General features: G+C 35.5%; 1 long non-coding RNA gene across 1 annotated transcript; it reads right to left on the bottom strand.

Moving 5' to 3' along the window:
• Positions 1-2,850: 2,850 nt before the first annotated feature.
• LOC130052824 (uncharacterized) lies at positions 2,851-3,983 on the bottom strand. The gene is made up of 2 exons (XR_008801237.1): positions 3,863-3,983; positions 2,851-3,142 (listed from the first exon to the last, which is right to left on the bottom strand). It is a non-coding gene; the product is annotated as an uncharacterized LOC130052824 (long non-coding RNA).
• Positions 3,984-19,829: the final 15,846 nt, after the last annotated feature.

The raw sequence follows: 19,829 nt of genomic DNA, 5'->3' as shown, positions 1-19,829 counted from the left end.
ATTAGAAATATCGCTCTGCCATTTTTGTACAAATTGATCATACAGTATTTTATAAACATTATTTCATAACCATTTTGCATAGGGAATCTATGAGACAACCAGATATTTTAAAAACATTTCATCCAAGATGTAGCAGTGTTTAAGAATGCGTTCACTGTCTGTGTCCCTAGTACAAGATACAAAATATTTTTTGACCCGGAAAGCCTTGTTAATAAAACGAAGTAATTCAGGGCTTATACACCAATTTTGTAGCAAATAAAGTTCATCTTCTTTACGGAAGCCTATTACGATAGCTTAACAGAGAAAATATTTCTAAAGACGCAATCATGCAAATCAAAGGCGTTCAAAGACAGACATGATAAGTAATAGTTATTGTATATTTATTTCGGTGTGTTTTGATTCATTTAGACGAAGGACGGTGACGAGTGCGAAGCACAAATCAAGATACACCGAAATAATATACAATAACTTAGTTGTATCGTGACCAATTAGAAATATAATATCTGTCATGTGACCAGTGTTTATTGCATAATCTTTTGAATTACCCCAATGAAAAGTAAGTTTTGTCAGGTGATCACTTGGGTATTTTTCTCCTCCCGCCATGCATGTTCATCGCGCACTTATCGCCCGATATTTGATGAGAGAGGATGTACAGAATGTGTTTGATCAGAGCAGCTCAACTATGAACACTGACGATTTGGGTGTACAGTTTTTATTCAATGATGACCATGAGGATTTTCTCACAAGCATGTAATGCTCACACATTTGGTGAAATTAAATTGGGAGATGATGAAATGAATATCGACACGGCCGTGAGCCTAGATTTCGTGAATTCTGATTTGAACTTCGCCATGTATTGAAACTGTCAGATGGTGTTCAATAATTTATTGACACAGCACAGTTTTAAAAAAATATGTAAATGATGGTTCCGCCCGCTGGTGTATCTAAAGTTATTGTATACTTTTTTTTTATAAAAAGCAAAAACACCACAGCCATGATACCAAGCAAACGAAAGGTGTAGTTTGACGCGAATGAAAGGCGTTACGATGCCTCTCTTTATACTCAGACTCAATAAAGGGGTGACATTAATGTCGCCATGATGTTACTTGTATAACAATACGAAAATCAGTGGAATTGAGATTATAATTTTCGTTACTGCATTTCACGAAACTCTCAGCGAATTTAACCCAAACCAGAGTCACAGCCTTCCGGAAAGATTGGAAGATTGTTTGTCATCGTCAGATAGTAATGGGAAAGCTTGATATATTCTTTAGTTAGATATGTACTCAAAGTAATATTATGGGGGATCTTGTAGATATGTAATAATCTTGAAATAAAAGTAGTTGGCTGCTAAACTGTTCGTCACAGCATTTTAAGAGAGATACCGGTATGTGAAAGATTCATCAATGTGGTTTTTTTCCCCTCGTTTACATCGTAAGTTTATTGTAGACGTTGTGTAAACGAATATATTTTGGGGGAAAATTACCTTTAGTCTGTGTCTATTAAACATAATCTGTTTCGTAAGAGTATGTTCATATCAGTTAAATTTTGATTGCATGAAAATATGCTTGGTTGTTTATTTTAATTGTCAGTAGAAATTGAATAATCGGAAGTATCGGTAGCAGTCCTACTCTGGGGTGCAGCTAATTTAGGCAATTCATTTCAAAACAGAATATACTAAGCATAATATTTATCTATCGATTATAGTCGATGAATTTATAAAACAATGCAACAGATGTTAAAAAGGACAACGCGAAACTAAATATTGTCAAGGTGAGGTAATTTACTATATCTGAATTTCCCTTGTACTATATGATCGATCGTTTGCGTTTACTTCCTTGTAACAGTACACAGTCAGTCTAAGGTCATTGCCGTCTCTTTAAATATCGCTAAAATCGGGTAGTGGTTCACCTTGTACTTTCAAATTTGTAAACAACATACTTTAAAGCCAAACACATGTTTGTAATAGTTGTCCGTGATCGAACTGAAAAAATTGTTCATTCCAGGTGCCATTTCAGGAATCAATGCAGTTATTATACTCTCATGTAGACACTCAAATTTAATTGGCAGATGACACGATTGAAAACATACAATGTTTACCTGTGAGTGGTAAAAATAAAGCCACTTCCTTTATACGATGGTCATAAAACTTCACAGATAGAAGATGTTGGTCATTTGATACGATTGGAATAACCCAAACAAACACACACGCGCACACACACATACATACATACGTACATACATGTATACATGTATATATATATATATATATGTAGATACATATGATAATAAATACATAATGTTATATAATAGTTCAAATAAAAGTAATTATAATATAGCATATTATATAGTATAGTATAGTATTGCGTGCGAACGTGCTTGTGTGCACGTGTGTGTGTGTGTGTGTGTGTGTGTGTGTGTGTGTGTGTGTGTGTGTGTGTGTGTGTGTGTGGAGAGAGAGAGAGAGAGAGAGAGAGAGAGAGAGAGAGAGAGAGAGAGAGAGAGAGAGATCTATTACATTTTACTTAAACAAATATATAACATTATACATCATAATAGCAACTATTAGTGCATACAAAATAGATGCCTTTATCTTACGAGAAAAATAGTTTGCCTTTCAGCATAGGCTGTACTACTTGTCAGTCTGATTAAAATCAGACCCCATTCTCATTATCATATCGTTGGGGACGAATGGCCAGGCGCGTAGCTACGTTTACGTCAAAACGCCCGGTCGTACACATAAAAAAAAACCTATTGAATGCTATAAACATAGGTGAAAAATAAGTGTCTGCAGTATCTGCGGTACATTAGTCTCCCTATTGGTACTGATATCTTGATTATCTTGTTGGTGTTACACCTTTCCGGGTCTAAACCGTTGTCGTTACGGCATGTTTTTCTCTATTATTGTTCCGGCAAGTTGTGAAACCGATCAAATTACAAAATGAAGAAGATTGATGAATATTTTAAACGGAGTGTTACTAAACCACCACAGGAAGCTGAGCCATGTTCCAGCTCTTTTTCTGAAAGTCCTACAGCAAGCACTTCTAGTCTAAGTTCGACAAAATCGTCATGTGATCCTCCATATCCCGATATTGGAACAATGAAAGAAGCCGACTTGTCAAACCATGAAACTAAAATAAACCTGTTACAAAAGACATGGGATTCCAATTAATATACAAACTATTCATTTCCTGCAAGGTAATTAGATATTTTTCTTAATTACTCTAAACAAATCTTACGATATGAAAAAAAATATATTCCATTGATTGACTATGAATGACCATGAATGCAAGTTAATTTCATGAAACAAAACATATACATTTCATTATGTCACTAGTTGTAAATATGATATGTTTGACTTTCACCCATCAATAAGTTAATTTATCCATGCTGTATGAATCTTGGTCTAAGAGTTGAATGTCCGTTCGTTTGTCGACGGTCCGTCCCCGACAGGTGTTTTTTTACTTCCAGATGATATATTACTAGGAATTGATTATTGATTTTCTGTTATTTGTTTATAAAGTCATTTACATTTCCCAATATGTGGAAGGGGTATTACAGATGGGTGGATAGAGGATATTCCATCCCGCTACCCTTCACCTTGACAACCGCCTCACGCCCTCATGACCACTCTCTTCCCCGGCTACCCTTTCATTTTACCCCCAGTTATTGTTCCCAACCATAATCCCTGCTCCCCGAATTTTTCTTCCCGTCAACCACTGTTCCCTATACCCCCCCCCCCAAATCACTGATAATGAAAGGATACCGGCAAATGGCACAATACAACATAGAAAAAAAAAATAAGACAACAATCCCTCTGGCAAACATACAAAAATAATTAAAATTGTAAAATTTCAATTACCTATGATTATTTTTTCAAGATCTTAACTGCGATGAGTCCATGCTTTTTGGGGTATTTTTTCAATTACAAACATCGTCTACGTTTCCTAAATCCCAGGAGCTTCCGGGGGCCTTTGTCGCCGCCGTACAATAGGCGTACACATTAATTAAATCAGGCTACGCGACTGATGGCTTCCCTGAGGTTCTAAATAAAGGGTCGGGTTTGTTATACGCATTCTTGTCGGCCACATATATCAAAACATGCAGACGCATTGACAAATTTTGCAAACATATCGTGTAAATTTACTTTGAAATTTTGATTTAGTACTTTTGTTTACTTATGCATGGCTTTCAAAAAGTTTTTAAGTGAATAACAATTGATAATCGTGGATGGTTGTGGATTGTAAACGTTAAAAATTATTTTGCAGACGGCATGCGCTTAATTTACCGTGGTCGTATAATTACCAGTTGACATATCATTGTCTAATATTATACATTTCATTTCTAAATTTCAAAATCAACCTCGGAATTCCGCCCAAGAGAGAAGAAAGTCGAAATAGCACCAGTAGTACGATTGCTGCACCCACATTGTACTACTATTTTGGATTTGATATTTTGAAATTCATATCTGCGTTTTAGTTGATATGGCTTGCAACGCAGTACTTTCTCTAGTGTAAAGAACGCTCGAGATCATCAGTACATATAGACATGTATGTATTAGGGTGTGATTGACAACCAACCATATAATACATATAATTGTGCTGCCAATTCCTAGATATTTAGAAAATGATTTAATGTGTAGAAAAATCACAGGGAGTATTAAGTTTCATGATAAGCTTAAGCATAGGAATTGTGTCCTTAGCACAAGTGTTTACTTAATTTGATGGTAAGAAGCATTAGGGGAGTTCGACACTTATACTACTTCAGTGTTTCTATTATCATCAGAAGTGCTTTCAGTAGATCTGTTGTATTGGGACGTACGTCATTAACAGTCGGATTTTTACCCGGGCCCCAGTAGAGTTTTAATGGACTTTCGATGTGACACATAGTACATGTAGCTTTCAAGTTAGGCAAGGCTACACGGTCCATTAATAATCATATGAATTATGCTTGGAAAAAGTCAACCAACTCAAAGACAGCTCATTAAACATTCCGTTAATCCAGATTATGATACCTGACTTTACATATATGTACAGTTTGAATGGAAAGAATACTTTAATATATTTAGCGTGCACGATTTACTTGATTTAGCAGTTGCTGGTTAACAGTCAAATGCAATACGTTCAACAGAAAAGTATATTCGGGACACTGTGGATACTTACAAAAGGAACACATGAACTCACCCCCCCTCCTTTTTGAGATTCAACCTTTGTATCAAATACGGTGTGATTCATCTTTTGTTTACAGTTTATATATGCTACATTACCACACAAGGACTTGATCATTCAACTTTTATAGCATTAACTCAAATACACCGCTCAGTTTCTAACCAATACATGCATATTTAATCCCCTAGGATATCCCATGCTATTTAGAGTTTATGGCATTGATCTGTTCTTATCTTCGAGTGCTGTTTATCCGAAACTGAAACCGAAACATTTGCTGACGAAAGTGGCGTATTTCTATGAAACATTTGATGAATAATAAGTGTAGGCAAACACGGACCCCAGGACACACCTGAGGTGGGATTAGGTACAAACTTCTGTAGACTAGACTACGGAAGCCGATAGGTGCCAGAGTATAGAATTAATATTTATTTAACTGGCGGCCGCCACTTATTAACTGGCGGCCGCCACTTATTATCTGGAGGCCGCCATATAAATTAACTGGCGGCCGCCACTTAACTTATCTGGCGGCCGCCACTTATTATCTGGCGGTCGCCACTTATTATCTGGCGGCCGCCAGATAAATTAAGTGGCGGCCGCCAGTTAATTTATATGGCGGCCGCCACTTAATTTATGTGGCGGCCGCCACTTAATTTAACTGGCGGCCGCCAGTTAATTTATGTGGCGGCCGCCAGTTAATTTATCTGGCGGCCGCCAATTAATTATATGGCGGCCGCCACTTAATTTATATGGCGGCCGCCACTCAATTTAAATCATTTATATGGCTGTCACCAGTTATTCAATTCCTCTCTCTTTCTCTATCTCTCTCTCAAAATGAAAGGGGTGCAATCCATCCCCAATGCTTAGTAATATGTATCTGATATATATATATATATATATATATATATATATATATATATATATATACAATTAAGAGCATTAAATTATTGTTTTTCGATTGTACTGTTAAATACGTAGAACCACAGGGCTGACCCTCCATTTATTTGAACGTTCAATTTCTATTATTTTCACATTTAAACTAAATTATTTTCACATGTGAAATAAGATTAATTGGCCTCCACCCCACTCTTTTGGTAGTAGTAATGAATGGTAAAAATGTAATAATGAATGAACTGATCAATTGAAGGATGAACGGAGCTCCCTCCCTCAAATTTAGGAGTACGAAGTTTGGACAAGAGACATTTTAGGTTCCTTTTCTGCTTGTCAACAATTGTAGAAGAAAATTTCTCCTCCGAATGTCCCTATGTACTTTGAAAAAAGATGCTGCGAGTTTGCGTACTATTCTAAATCTTTCCAAAATAATCACTCAGCGATACGAATTACATTGTTTTTGCAATTGGCAGCCGCCATATATAAATTAAGTGGCGGCCGCCAGATAAAATAACTGGCGGCCGCCAGTTAATTTATATGACGGCCGCCAGATAATAAGTGGCGGCCGCCAGTTAAATTTAGTGGCGGCCGCCACATAAATTAAGTGGCGGCCGCCAGTTAAATAAATATTAATTCTATACCCTGGCACCTATCGGCTTCCGTACTAGACGGATGCATTCGCCGTAACTTGTAAACAGGTCTTCAGAAACTCCGACATGTGACCTTGACAGTGGGTTTAAATGTTTACATCGCATATCTGTGCTAAAAATGGGAGATTATTCAATCGATATACAATTTTGGGAACTAGCCAATGTTTTGATGTAAACGATTTCAGGACTCCTGTACCCCTGGGACCTAAGGGGAAAGACAAAACTAGCATTTCATAGCCCTTGGTGCTAGTGATACTTTTAATCAATACAATTAGCAATTCAACGGGTCACTGTTGCGAATTAATGAGCACAAAGTATGTAAAAAAAAATCAAAGGTCTCAAGAGCCTCCGAGTTCATGGAGTTGAGTAACCCGCGATTTCCAACAATATAAGCATTTGAAGTATGGTAAAACATGCGTACATGTATATGCTTAACTAGATATATATGGAAATGCAACGTCACAGACTAGGAACACGACACATCGGCTAGAGGAATTTACCCATAAAAGCTTCAAAAATTGACTGAATATAAAAGTTCAAGATCCATGGTCACTATCCATGGTACCCAGCACATCTACATGCGATGCTGCATGAGATGATCATTTATTGACACAAATTTGCATGTGAAATATCAAAAGCCTACCGCAAAAGACAAGACATTAACAACCCGGACACCGATTGTAGCAGGTATCGATACAAATTATTCTCTTGAAATCTTCAAATACAATCAAACGCATTGAAGTGGTAAAATTTTTTCGTTTGTACGGAATGTTACGAGCTTTCTGTTAGACGTTTGATGCCACGCTCATTTTTACAGAACTATAGGTAAACAATATTCGGATACACCCCTTATATCACCAAAGACCCCGTGAAACTGTATGAACATTCAAGTCAATGAAGAAATATGTACACATATATCTCGCTGGCGTAATTCTAGTAATGCAGGGGTGGGGGTTTCAAGTCCCCTTTAATGTGTAGGTAAGCGTTTCGCCCATCCCCTACTCATTTTGGTCTGAACAGTAAGTAAGAGATGTTAAATATGAAACACTTCTTTTGCATGTTAAAAAACTCCGTAGCAAGCAAATTAACATGAGTTCTTCCCGAGCTCTTCTCCATCTCCCAAGTACCACCCGGTGAATGCTCGTATTAAACATAATGAACGACTATAGTGACATTCACACTTCAAAGAATTTGTCGTGTTACAGTGTCTATCTTGCCCCGCTTTATCTACCCGATGATGCATTGACGATTCCTTGTAACATAATCAATTGAAGACGGCGAAACTGCATGGGTACTAACTCATCGCGGACGATTGGAAAACAATGGATTGAAATTTAATGTGCTGTTTCTAAATTGATTTAAAATCCACTTAGTTTCATCCTCATTTTGTACATAAATAAATACTATTACAAACGCATTTTTATTGAGAATATGAAAGGGACTATGTAAAGGAAAATATGTTTATGTAAAAGTGGATTGAAAATCAACTTGGCAAATTTCTTTTGTTTTTATTATAACAGATACATGTAGTTAAATGAATAAAATACTTAGTTCTGCTCATCACTATCTGACTTACATGTAATTTGTATATTGAAAATTTGAATTAATGTCATGCTTGTTTTTCGTCAAACGCTGGTTTACAGGCAAATGCATTAGGCGGATACTAACTCATCGCCGACTCCTATTTCTAAGCATTTTACACGAAATTCAATATTCTTTCAGAAACACCTCAAATGTCAGATATACGCAAAATATCAAATATGATATTACATTTTCCTTTTTTTAATGGGCAGATTTTTTGTTCTTCTTCGGCACGTGTTGCTGTGTGCAAAACTTGCAATAACGCGTGAATTGAAAGAAATTTCAGAAAGTGATATCATGCAGAGGGTTTTACCGTAGCACTGGATATCTCAACGTTACTTGACAATTCTGTATGCGCAATGTTATATATATATATTATTACTACAGTAACTTGATCCGAAGAGTCGGATCACGTCGAGTTGACAGGCGCGGATCATCAGATCACACGAGACGCGAAGCGTCGAGTTTGATCTGATGATCCGCGCCTGTCAACGAGACGTGATCCAACTCTTCGGATCAAGTTACTGTAGTAATGATAAATTTATTATATACCCCCTTGTGCATTTTAAATCCACATTTATAAGATAATAAATGTAATCCAAATGATCGAAAACACAGACATACCATGAAATTATGTTTTGTATACGCAGGTTCGTTTGTGACGCAGTCAACATTTTCCACAAATAACGTTGCGTTGTTGCATTGTGACGTCATTGTGACGGCATCAGTTTCAGAGGATACTGATACGGAATCAGAAAACCACAGTGTGGTGATCCGGAAAACCGGATCACACGCTGTGAAATCCACAGTATCAAAGAACGATACATTGATGGGTATATAATAAATATATATACATGGAAATGTTCATATATATGAATTCATTTACGTAAAAACTAGACTTATTTTCATTGTGTTTATTTATACTCTTTTCGAACACCTTCCTTAATGAACGGGGCCGAGGTCCATTGCTTTTAAGGAATGGAGTGATACGAGTACATTGACTCACTTAAAATCCACCTTTGCTGGGCCCCTTGCTACTAAACTTTGTGCATTTTAATCATGTCTTACGTTTTTCATTCTTTTGTTGAATGCATTTATATCTACTTGTATAAAGGTTGACCTACTTTCCGAACACTCCATTCCTGAAAAATAATGGAGTGTTCGAACAAAAGAATTACGTCATAGGTGGATTTTAACAGCGTTCCAAACATTTCATACGATGGAAAAATTTTACCACTTCAATGTGTTTGATTGTATCTTGACCGTATTCCCGCAAAAACGTACCACGTGCGTATCTAAATGATATTAACTCGTTCATTATTTATTTATTTAAACAAAGTAAATATAGAATTCATTAATTCGTTTCAGATATATTCTCGTCAGAATTCTGAGTTTACATGTAAAATAACACTGCTAATGTGAGTATAAGGAACGATAACTCTGGGTAGACGTAACGTATCATGCATGCGCGTTCGCGTTGTTTCCAAACCAAATCATAAAGAGAATATTATTACAATTAGGTAACACTGCCTTTAAATGCAAGAACACAATAACCAATACTTTGTTTAAACCAACGACTTTGATATGCACAATATTTCCCATATTTTGCCGAAATTTCATTGACCAGAGATTAAGAACTATTTGCATCATCTCGCATATGTATCAACAATGGTTTGTACTCAAAATCCGAAGTGCGGTGCCGGTGATAACAAGGGTCTTTTCGCTATCGCGAGTCGGCTCAAAAAACCAAACAAATATTTAAAAATTATGTCGGCAACAATATGTTCTCTAAGGTGGAATGTTTCTGTCATCACTTGTCAAATTGCCGACTTGTCATGTAATAATGTCGAGTTGTTAGTTATGTCGACTTGTTACGCGTTTGTGTCGACCTGTCGAAGGAATATTTGAAGACGTGAGGAGGGAGGGATATAGCGGTTAGACTTGACAACCGGAAACCGGAACTTTGTTTTCAGTCTTCTAAGGAATAGAATGCCAACATGTACAATAAGTTTCTTCGGTTTGATACACATATTGTTTTCTCGTTGTCAATATTAGCATCTCTCTCCCTCTCTCTCTCTCTCTCTCTCTCTCTCTCTCTCTCTCTCTCTCTCTCTCTCTCTCTCTCTCTCTCTCTCTAATATATTCGCATTAATGATTTACCAAGTAAGCATTGTCCTGTTCATTTTGAAATACATTTTTCACTGGGAAAAGGAGTGGGTGGGGATGGAGGGTGTTTCATTGCTTGATTCGCCTTTCAACAAAGCAAACAAAGATTCATACGTCACATTTTATCACATGACGTCAGTCACATTAACATGTGGATTGCAATATCTGACATGTCACTTGCTTATACATTATCTTTTTGGGTTGGATTTACTATTAGCGACAGCGTTGTATGCAATGGTAAGTTTTCATGTAGTAGAAGTTTTCACAGGGTTAAAAGCCGCAAATTATTGCATTCTCTGATATTTGAAGATTTATTTTGCAATTTGCAATTTCCCGTATTTTCTCAATTGTCGGAGATGAGCGACTTCAAAGTCGATCTCTATCTCTAAAAGGCAGCGAAATACCCATTGTATGCATAATCTACACATAGTTTCTATCATGACAAACTTCACTTTCGATACAATATTTTGATAAATATAGGCTAGGCTCCGTAGAACTAAGATGAAAGATGGCGACCCTCACAGCTAGACGCGACGCTTTGTCGTTGTTGCTAAGTGAAACATTGCGCGGCTTAGTTGACTTGTATTTTTCCGAGTTTATGTACATTTTGATAAACGAAGGTTAGTATCTCTGTCGCTTGCATTAAATTACAAGGAATGACTGGGGTAAGTTATACGAGTACACAGACGATGATGTGATTGCGAATCCAAATTAACTATACTTGTTGGCAACCTGATAAAACATTGTTTTTATTAAATTGTAATATGAATGAGACTGGGAAAGATGGTTCATGAATTCGGAAAGAATAATAATTTCGAATTGTATCTAGTATATTATGCTAGTCATACTCATATTTGTTCGATCAATATTAAATGCCCATATATTATTCTTATGTAAATGAATACGATTGGTGATATAAATATATAATTTGGAATGAAAAATACTTCACATTGCAGCAAAATGAATGTCCATAAAAATCTTCACTTGCAATAAGGACCTTTGCTCTATAAATTCCTTTTATGCATTGGTGAGCATCAATATTTAGTTCAACTGGCGATCAAATGGTGACCGCCATCTAATTTATACAAATAATGGTTTACCCTGGCATCTACCGGCTTCCGTAGAAGCAGCCATGGAATAGTTTATAACGTAAGCGCTCAAATTATAATTTGCAGCATCACCAGTCTTGTTGAGCCTGATGTTGTGATGCAATTCTTGTTGTTTTGAAATGGACTACAATATTAATAGTTTTCAAGTTTTGTCCTTCATTTGCAAAATCCTGTTGGGATGTGCAGATTGTGAAAGAAAATACTGACGTACTTCCTAAGTCTTATTGCCATGGTATTGTTAAACGAAAGAAAGAAAACGATGACGTTAATGATATGCATAAATTAAGACTTTGAATTGGCATTCTTCCATTTCTTCCCAGTATTTGGATATGCTACTGACGGCAATCTAACAACTCAACTTTATGACAAATGAGCTGACTTCAACTTCTTCTGACGGCCAACAAGAACTGCTTACTCTTTCTCGTCACCTAATCCTACATCCACCTTCAGTATTTCCAGGGGTCCGTGTTTGCCTTTTTCTAAATTTTGTATTCTTCATATGGTTTATGAGATTGATCACTGTTCATTATCTTCACTTGTACATCAATTTAAGAGTACTTGCACGTATAATCAAATTGGTGTTAAATAAAGCATCTTTATGACTAATCACAAGATATGGATTTTTTCAATCAAAAATACCAATGCTGTCCTGAAATTCATCTCAAGTTTACGTAGAAGTTAAACAGACCTATAATAATTCTTTGTTTATACAAGATTACACAATTAGTTGTATGAACTAGTTTACATTGTGGTCCTGTCTATAACATATAATTATACATATCGAGAACATATATCACAAAACATGGAAATATCACAGTTTATATACATACAGACAAGAACTAAATGAAATGAGACAATAAACACACGAGTATCATTGAGGATCAAAATGTTTTAGGTAGACTGATTTAAAAGTTGTGATAGTTTTGCATTTTCTTATAAAATTTGGTAATGAGTTCCATAAAATCACTGCTGAAATGATAAAAGATCTAAAATATTCTGGTTTGGCTCTTGTAACATAAATAAAATTAGTAGAGCTCTTTCTTGTATTTCTTGTGTTACCTCATTCACAAATCTAAAAACATGCTAATACTCTGGAGTCATATGATGTAAAACTTTAAACATAAGCATAATTTTTCGATAAATGAAATAGTCAATCAAAGGCATCCATCTCAAATTTGATAGCATGCAAGAAGTTGACACTGAATGAGGTACTTTGATATGTAAAATGACCCTGACTGCCCTCTTTTGTAATTTAAAAAGCCTGCGTATGTTGTTGACGTGACCCATTTTTTTTTTTTATCTTATCCGCTCTATTTGCATTGTTGTAATAAATATTACCTGTTGACGTTTAAAAACAACATTCCATTCTAAAAGTAGTGCGTACGATGTTTAAATTGTATAGAATGCATTGTTTACATTTACTTCCAAGGGTGTATTAAACTGGCATACTTTAAAACATGACCTGGTACCATTTGACAAATGAGCTAGCTCCGATTTTGGCCTTTAATCTGGCCCCAACCCAAATTTTGGCCTGGCATCAAAAGTTGGCCTGGCCTCAAATTTGGCCTCTAAAATTTCTCTTGGTGTCAACCAAAACTATTTTTTATTCCAAATTTTGATTGATTTCAGTGATTTTTCATTTGTTCTAGGTTTTCAAAGTCACATCAGATAAATGATATGTTCTGTTGTTTTGTAAATGTGCACTTTAAAATAATAATTTACTACCACCAATTTCACAATCTGATTAAAGTCAGCTCCTCGATCCGCTCCTTTATTTATTTTCATTTTTTTTGGTCGCTACTTGTGTAGCGACACAAAAATAAATAAATAAGGGGAGCGGATCAAAGAGCTGATTTTAATCACATTGACCAATTTGATTGATTCTATTGAATATATTGTTTAGTTTAATGATAATATAATTTGTCGTTTCCCTTCCTAACTTCTGTACTAATACACACCACAAAGTGTACACTATGAATGAAATGACTGTCGTATTGAATTTGTATTAAGGTAATTCCCCAGACCACGTCAAATAACGTTAGAAACGTTAATCACGAGTCACGAACGTTATCACACATTCAACGAACCCGAGAGAGAAAATGCTTATAGTTATATACATCGCGAAGTCGTAAACTATCCATAAACATTGCGTTACAGTGTATGACACACAGTCGTTCAGTAATTCCCGAGAGATTTCTGCAAATATTACAGATTATGATGTTTTAAATAAGTGTTGCCAACTTTCAATGTATCTATTGTAGACCATTTCTTTTGTGTGATTTCTGATGATGGGTAGAAATATCGAATCTCCTATTCAACAAAATGCAAATGTTTGTGTGCTACATGTACTGACAGTCACATATTTTTGTTATTTTTTCCCTATGATTTATTTAAACCTGAAAGAATACGATCGATGTTGTCATGATCTAAATAAAATATATGCATAATCTAAAGCTATACTGACATTTTTTATATTTATTTACCTGACAAAAATCGCTTTCGAGGCTCTCCGAATCCGTAATAAATGTGCATATACATGTACATGTATGTGCATATCTCTGTTGTGTCTAATGATTTCAGGGTGTTCAATTTAGATCATACGCTGACAGATTTGTCACATATTTAGGCCCTATCTAGACTAGGCCTAGGTGTCGTACGTTTGTGTTCTTGTACGTACAGTATGGATCATGGGTGTTGTAATGTAATTTTCTTTTATCTAAAACACTTTTCTGGCCGGACATGACCTTTACTGATGTTTTGATTAAAACGACTCGGAATGTACGCGGTAGTTACATGTCGTTAAGAATGGCATCGCATGGCTGTATCGTATTGCCAAAAACTACCAGGAACTAAAAATTACCAAGGGGGCGAGGAATGCAGAATTCAGGTGTTTTAAAATATTCGAATTTTCAAAAATTTGTAACTTGAGCATAGGTTAGCATTCTCTGAATGAGCGTTAAAAATTTAAAAATCATTCTGATCTACATTACTTTGTTCCAACTAGATCTGGCGACATAATTTTATTTTTTCATCTATTGTGACGTCATGTCCGTGTTCATGTGACGTAGGCTATGAATCTAATAAGCTCCATAGTAAAATTAGGATTTTTCTAACTTCAAGCCCGATCCCTAAAGCTTACGGTAATCAATGAAAGTGGTTTTTAGCTATTTGAAACTTTAATGTTTTAAACTGTTTTTCAAAAACCACCCTGTAATATTTCTTGAAATGGTAATTTAGTAATGTAAATGATGAATAAAACATGTTTGCAGAGATAGGAATTTTAGACACCATTTTCCAATATGCGTTTTTTTTCAAGGTTTTCTAACCTAGAGTGGGTCATTGGGCTGTCAAATTATCCGATACCCTATCTACTTCTTTTTGTCATATGATTGCTGGAGTGTAAAGGTAATTAAAAACATATTGAAATGTTTAAAAAATCTGAAGGTTTTTGACAACACAATTTTCCGGATATGGTAGGCTATGATTAGTCAAAATTTGACCACTATACGTGTATTTTCATCACCTTGAAACCAAGAACATGGTTCAGTAGATGAAAAATTATTGAAAATAGTCAAATGCAATACATTTTCTTCAATTCATATGAAAGAGGCATATTTCTATCGTTTAAATAAAGACAGTGCCTTAAAATCTATATATATTAATACTGCTTGGTTTAAAGTGACGTGTTCTATTTTTAGAAGTGGCTGTACTCTGGGAAAGGCCGCTAAACATATTTTTCTTCGATTTTTTCGTCAATATACATCCTCGACAAAATACATGCAAACTTTGATAGAAATATGTAGTTTTTCAATACTAAGATGTGGTATGGGGAATTACCTTAAATTATACAAATGCAATTCATTTCATTGATTTATTATTGGTTTTGATTTTTCAAATTGTTGAAGATAAATTATGTGTTTCTATTGTTTTGTAAATGTGCACATTGAAAACACTCATTTTACTAACGATCCACTTCACTGATGTAACAATGAATAAAATAAATTTCCCTTGATCTCAACCAAAAATACTAAAATAAATTCACACTAGCTTAATGATAAATCATCACACTAAACACATTGTGATGTAGTGTACTGTCTTAACTCTCATTGAAAAAACAAAACAAAACAACAACAACAACAACAACAACAACAACAAAAAACCCCACAAAACAGTGAGTTTGATATCTAAATTGGGACAGGCCAGGGAAATTGGACCATGCCATGTTTTATAGTCTGCCGTATAAAATTCAAGATAGTATGGATATGAAAAACCATAATGCACATTGTAAACGAATATCTCTTAACTGCGAAAACGTCCTATTTTACAAAGTGTCGGATTTTTATAGGCCAGGGTCGAAGCAGGCAAGTATTATAAAATGCAAAGAGAGGTTGATTAATTGTATCTTGTTTCACGTTTTCACTCATATCGAGACGTCACCAATACCGGCTAGAGAAGGTCTTCAAATTTAGGCCTTTGCTCGGCGATTACGGCCATTGAGCAGTGAGGGTCCTTAAGTGTGCTACACCTACTATGCCACGGGGCATCCCTTTTAAGGTCATCTCCGAGGACCCGTGACATTTACACCTGATGCCGAGCGTTTGGCGAAGGAATTGTCACTACCTGTTTTAGCGACTTCGGTCTGTCGCGGCAGGGATTCGAATCCCGGCCTTCCGCATGCGGGGCGAACGCTCTAACCCCTAGACCACCGAAGCGGTTAAAAAAGTAATCATTATTAGACCCCCATCTATTAAATAAAAGTTTCATCAATTGTAGTGCAGTGTTAAAAGAAATGTGCGCTGTGGTGTTGATGCTGATGTCAGATAACAGTCACCATATGCTTTATAAGGGAATTTTTAAATATAATCTAAGTATTCCCGAGTTATGTATGGATTCACTGCCTAACATAATAACGGTTTGGTGGGAGATCTTAGGTGCCAATAAGGGAATGTGATTTACCTGAATGAAATATAGGACTCACAGTGCGTGTGAGCGGTCATTAGGGGTAATTACTTCTCCTAGGCTCCCGATCCCACTGTGCCAGGTAAGCGGAGTAATTAGTATATCATTCAATCACGCATGTTACACGCTTTACCATTGGTTGAAAAATTAGTGATACATCGTATCCAATGAAAATAAAATTGCTGGAATTTCTTTCCATTCGAATGTTGGGAATTCCTGTGTATGCTTCGTATTCATAGATCTATTCATAGATTGGGAATCCTGAAATTCTTTTTAAGAATTCTATTGATCTATATAAATTTATTCCGCAAAAACAAACAAACATCAAATACAAATGATAAATGTAAAACAATTCATTTTGCAAAATGAAAGATACATGGCTATTTGAGTTTGAGACTGAAAAAAAAAACCACAACACACAAACACAACAAACGTCTGCTCCCAAGAGTCAAATGTACTCAACCGGGAATGACAATAGTCCAGTTCATACCCTGCAACAACTTCCTTCATGTCACAAACCCAAATGACAGATACACCTCAGAACAAGTGCGATATTCATGTCTTTAACCGTTAACGACGATGGTTTCAAACTCCGGTGATGTTTATATTTGGGGACGGAAACGAGGCTTCCGTAAGACGTTACAACAACAGTGAGGTCTTAGCACTTTGCTGGTAAAACTTGAAAAACCCTCTGTAACACTCACTTATCCACCCAGAAGCCGTCACAACCGTCTCGAGGAACATACCTGTTTGGTAGATAAGCATCGTGAACATGTACCGTATACATTTCCCTCGCTTGCCGTTATTTGCGACATCAAATCCAGTTCCACTCAACAAAATCCCAGCAATTTTCTCTCAACAGGAATTGTCTCTTTACTCATTAACACTACTCTTTTCAGTTCACACAAAACCCGTCTGCTCAACAATTCGTGGAGGTTGTCATTAACGGATTTAGTTGACATTTTCCCACAAAATACAATGCCTATCTCAAAATGTAGTCTAAGAATAAATCGCTAATTCACTTAAATCATGTCATGTTTTATTATTTGATAAACTCAATGTTTTATAGAACATTGAAATGATAAGGAATACATTTACTGTTTTTTCATCTAATGGAGGTATATCATCCAAAAAAGAAGAAGAAAGAAAACAAGACAGGAAATTTTTTAATCATGCGATACGCACTATGTGCAGTTTGTAATTGAAAAATGATATGAGCGAATTCTGAAAAAATAAAATAATTAATATATGTAATCTGAATTAAATTATCTTATGCAAATGTTAAATATATTTTGATTGATAATTTACCATGTAACATGTTACAATCCCCTCCCCAAAATTTATTAAATGCAGCATATATATTATCGACTACCCATTAACATATCAGCTATATCGGGTTTTTGTAACATCAGTTAAAAATAAATTCTAATAATATGTCTGACTTCATTCGCACTGAAATTGAAGTTAATTCTTGCATGTGTAGACACGTATTTATTCAGCATACCCAATGAAATATCTTTCATTAAATTATTGAACATCGATTGTACAATTAAAAATCAATGATTAAATGATTTTTGTAAAGATGTGAATGGGGTTCGCGTGAGAGTGGCAATCAAATGATATGATGCATAATCTAAAGTAAAAGAAAAAGCCAAATATTCCTTATTCGTTTTGAATAATTAAAACGAACGAAATGGATGCTCTGAGAAATGGATGACAGGTAGGCAGGTAATTGAGGGAGAAACATTACATCTTTGATCTGCCCACTAATTTAATACAACAGTATACACACCATTGTTATTTTGCAAATAGTAGATAAATATATATACATAGGATAATGTTACCGCATTCAATTTTTATCTGTCTATCGTTATCCTCGTGTATTTGGTGTATAACTCCGAACTCTTTATGTAATGTGGTTTAGCGCATTTCAAGATATCTCATTGGCGAGCGTCAGGTGTCTGATGATGAATATGGAAATAAGATATCTCTACCATTATTTCGGCAGGCTCACATAACATCATTGATGCCTTTTCCGATGAAGACATTGTACATTGCATGTATTTAACGCTTTTGTAATATTTCGTACGAGATAGTGCCACCATTAATTATTTTTAAAATCCAAATCCTACGGTTACAGGGAGACAACTCTTTCAGATATCTGGTTCGGAGCTTCACGTTGTTAATACTCTTGATTATAGCATGTTTTTATACATTGATATTAGGCACAGGTTCTGAAATCTTGTAAATACATGTACAATGACAGTTTGATCACCACAAGTACACAGAGTGACTTTTTTGAAAATGACAACATTTAATAGAACTAATATAGTTATGTTTATTAATTGAGAAATGATTCGTTGCATTTGCCATATCCAAGGAGTTGAAAATAATGTTCGCTTGGTCAGCTGATGTACTAAATCTAATGCTAACGGGTTTCCGTTTACAGATCATCTTTATTTACAAAGTGCACATATTTTGTAAATATACAAAGTGATAAGAAGCATATTCCCAACAACTTCCGGATTCTCCTTTAATACGTTCATAGCAATTGTCGTAATAGTTATGATATGGCTAAATCGAATGAAAGTATCCCCTGAACAGAGATGAAATGAATAAAGGTTAGCATGCAAGCGGCATGTGCATGCAAATCGGATCAATTCTTATCAAAACTGTATCAATTTTCACTGTGGGATTCTTGGTTTATTAGACTGGGTGAGGTAGTCGTGAGAACATAATATACAGGGATTTTTGTTGTGGAAATATATATATATATATATATATATATATATATATATATATATATATATATATGAAACAAATCCTCTTTTACAACGCAATATTAAGAATACGATTGTCAACATAACGTGGGGGTACTCAGGTAGTGTATGCTAGTCTGGTATTTAGCTTTCACGTAGTGCTAGACGAAACTTAGAAGTTTAAAAACAGCTGAGACAAAAGTTAGTGCTAAACGAGGAAAAAAAATATCCGTTAATTAAAAATGAAATACACCTGACGTGACGTTATATATAGATTTAATTCAATAGTGTTTCTCCAACTCAGATTTGATGCAATTTTCTAATAGTGAAGTTATTGTTGTAATTTAAATAATTATTTATTCGGTATATACATACATACAAACATACGTACATAAATACCAAGGATAATCCATGAAAGCTCGAGAGCTTATTTCCAATGGGGTCCCTTGATGCACGGAGTTTGCGCTAGGAGATCATTTATGTGGGAGGAAACCGGAGTACCCGGAGGAAACTCACGTGTCCGAGCGGGCGACCGCCATACTCTCTCAC

The sequence above is a fragment of the Ostrea edulis genome, chromosome 3 (genome assembly GCF_947568905.1).
Source record: "Ostrea edulis chromosome 3, xbOstEdul1.1, whole genome shotgun sequence".
In the NCBI taxonomy this organism is placed as follows: Eukaryota; Metazoa; Mollusca; class Bivalvia; order Ostreida; family Ostreidae; genus Ostrea; species Ostrea edulis.
Note: the sequence above shows the minus strand (reverse complement) of the source record. Positions and strands in the feature narration are given on the sequence as shown.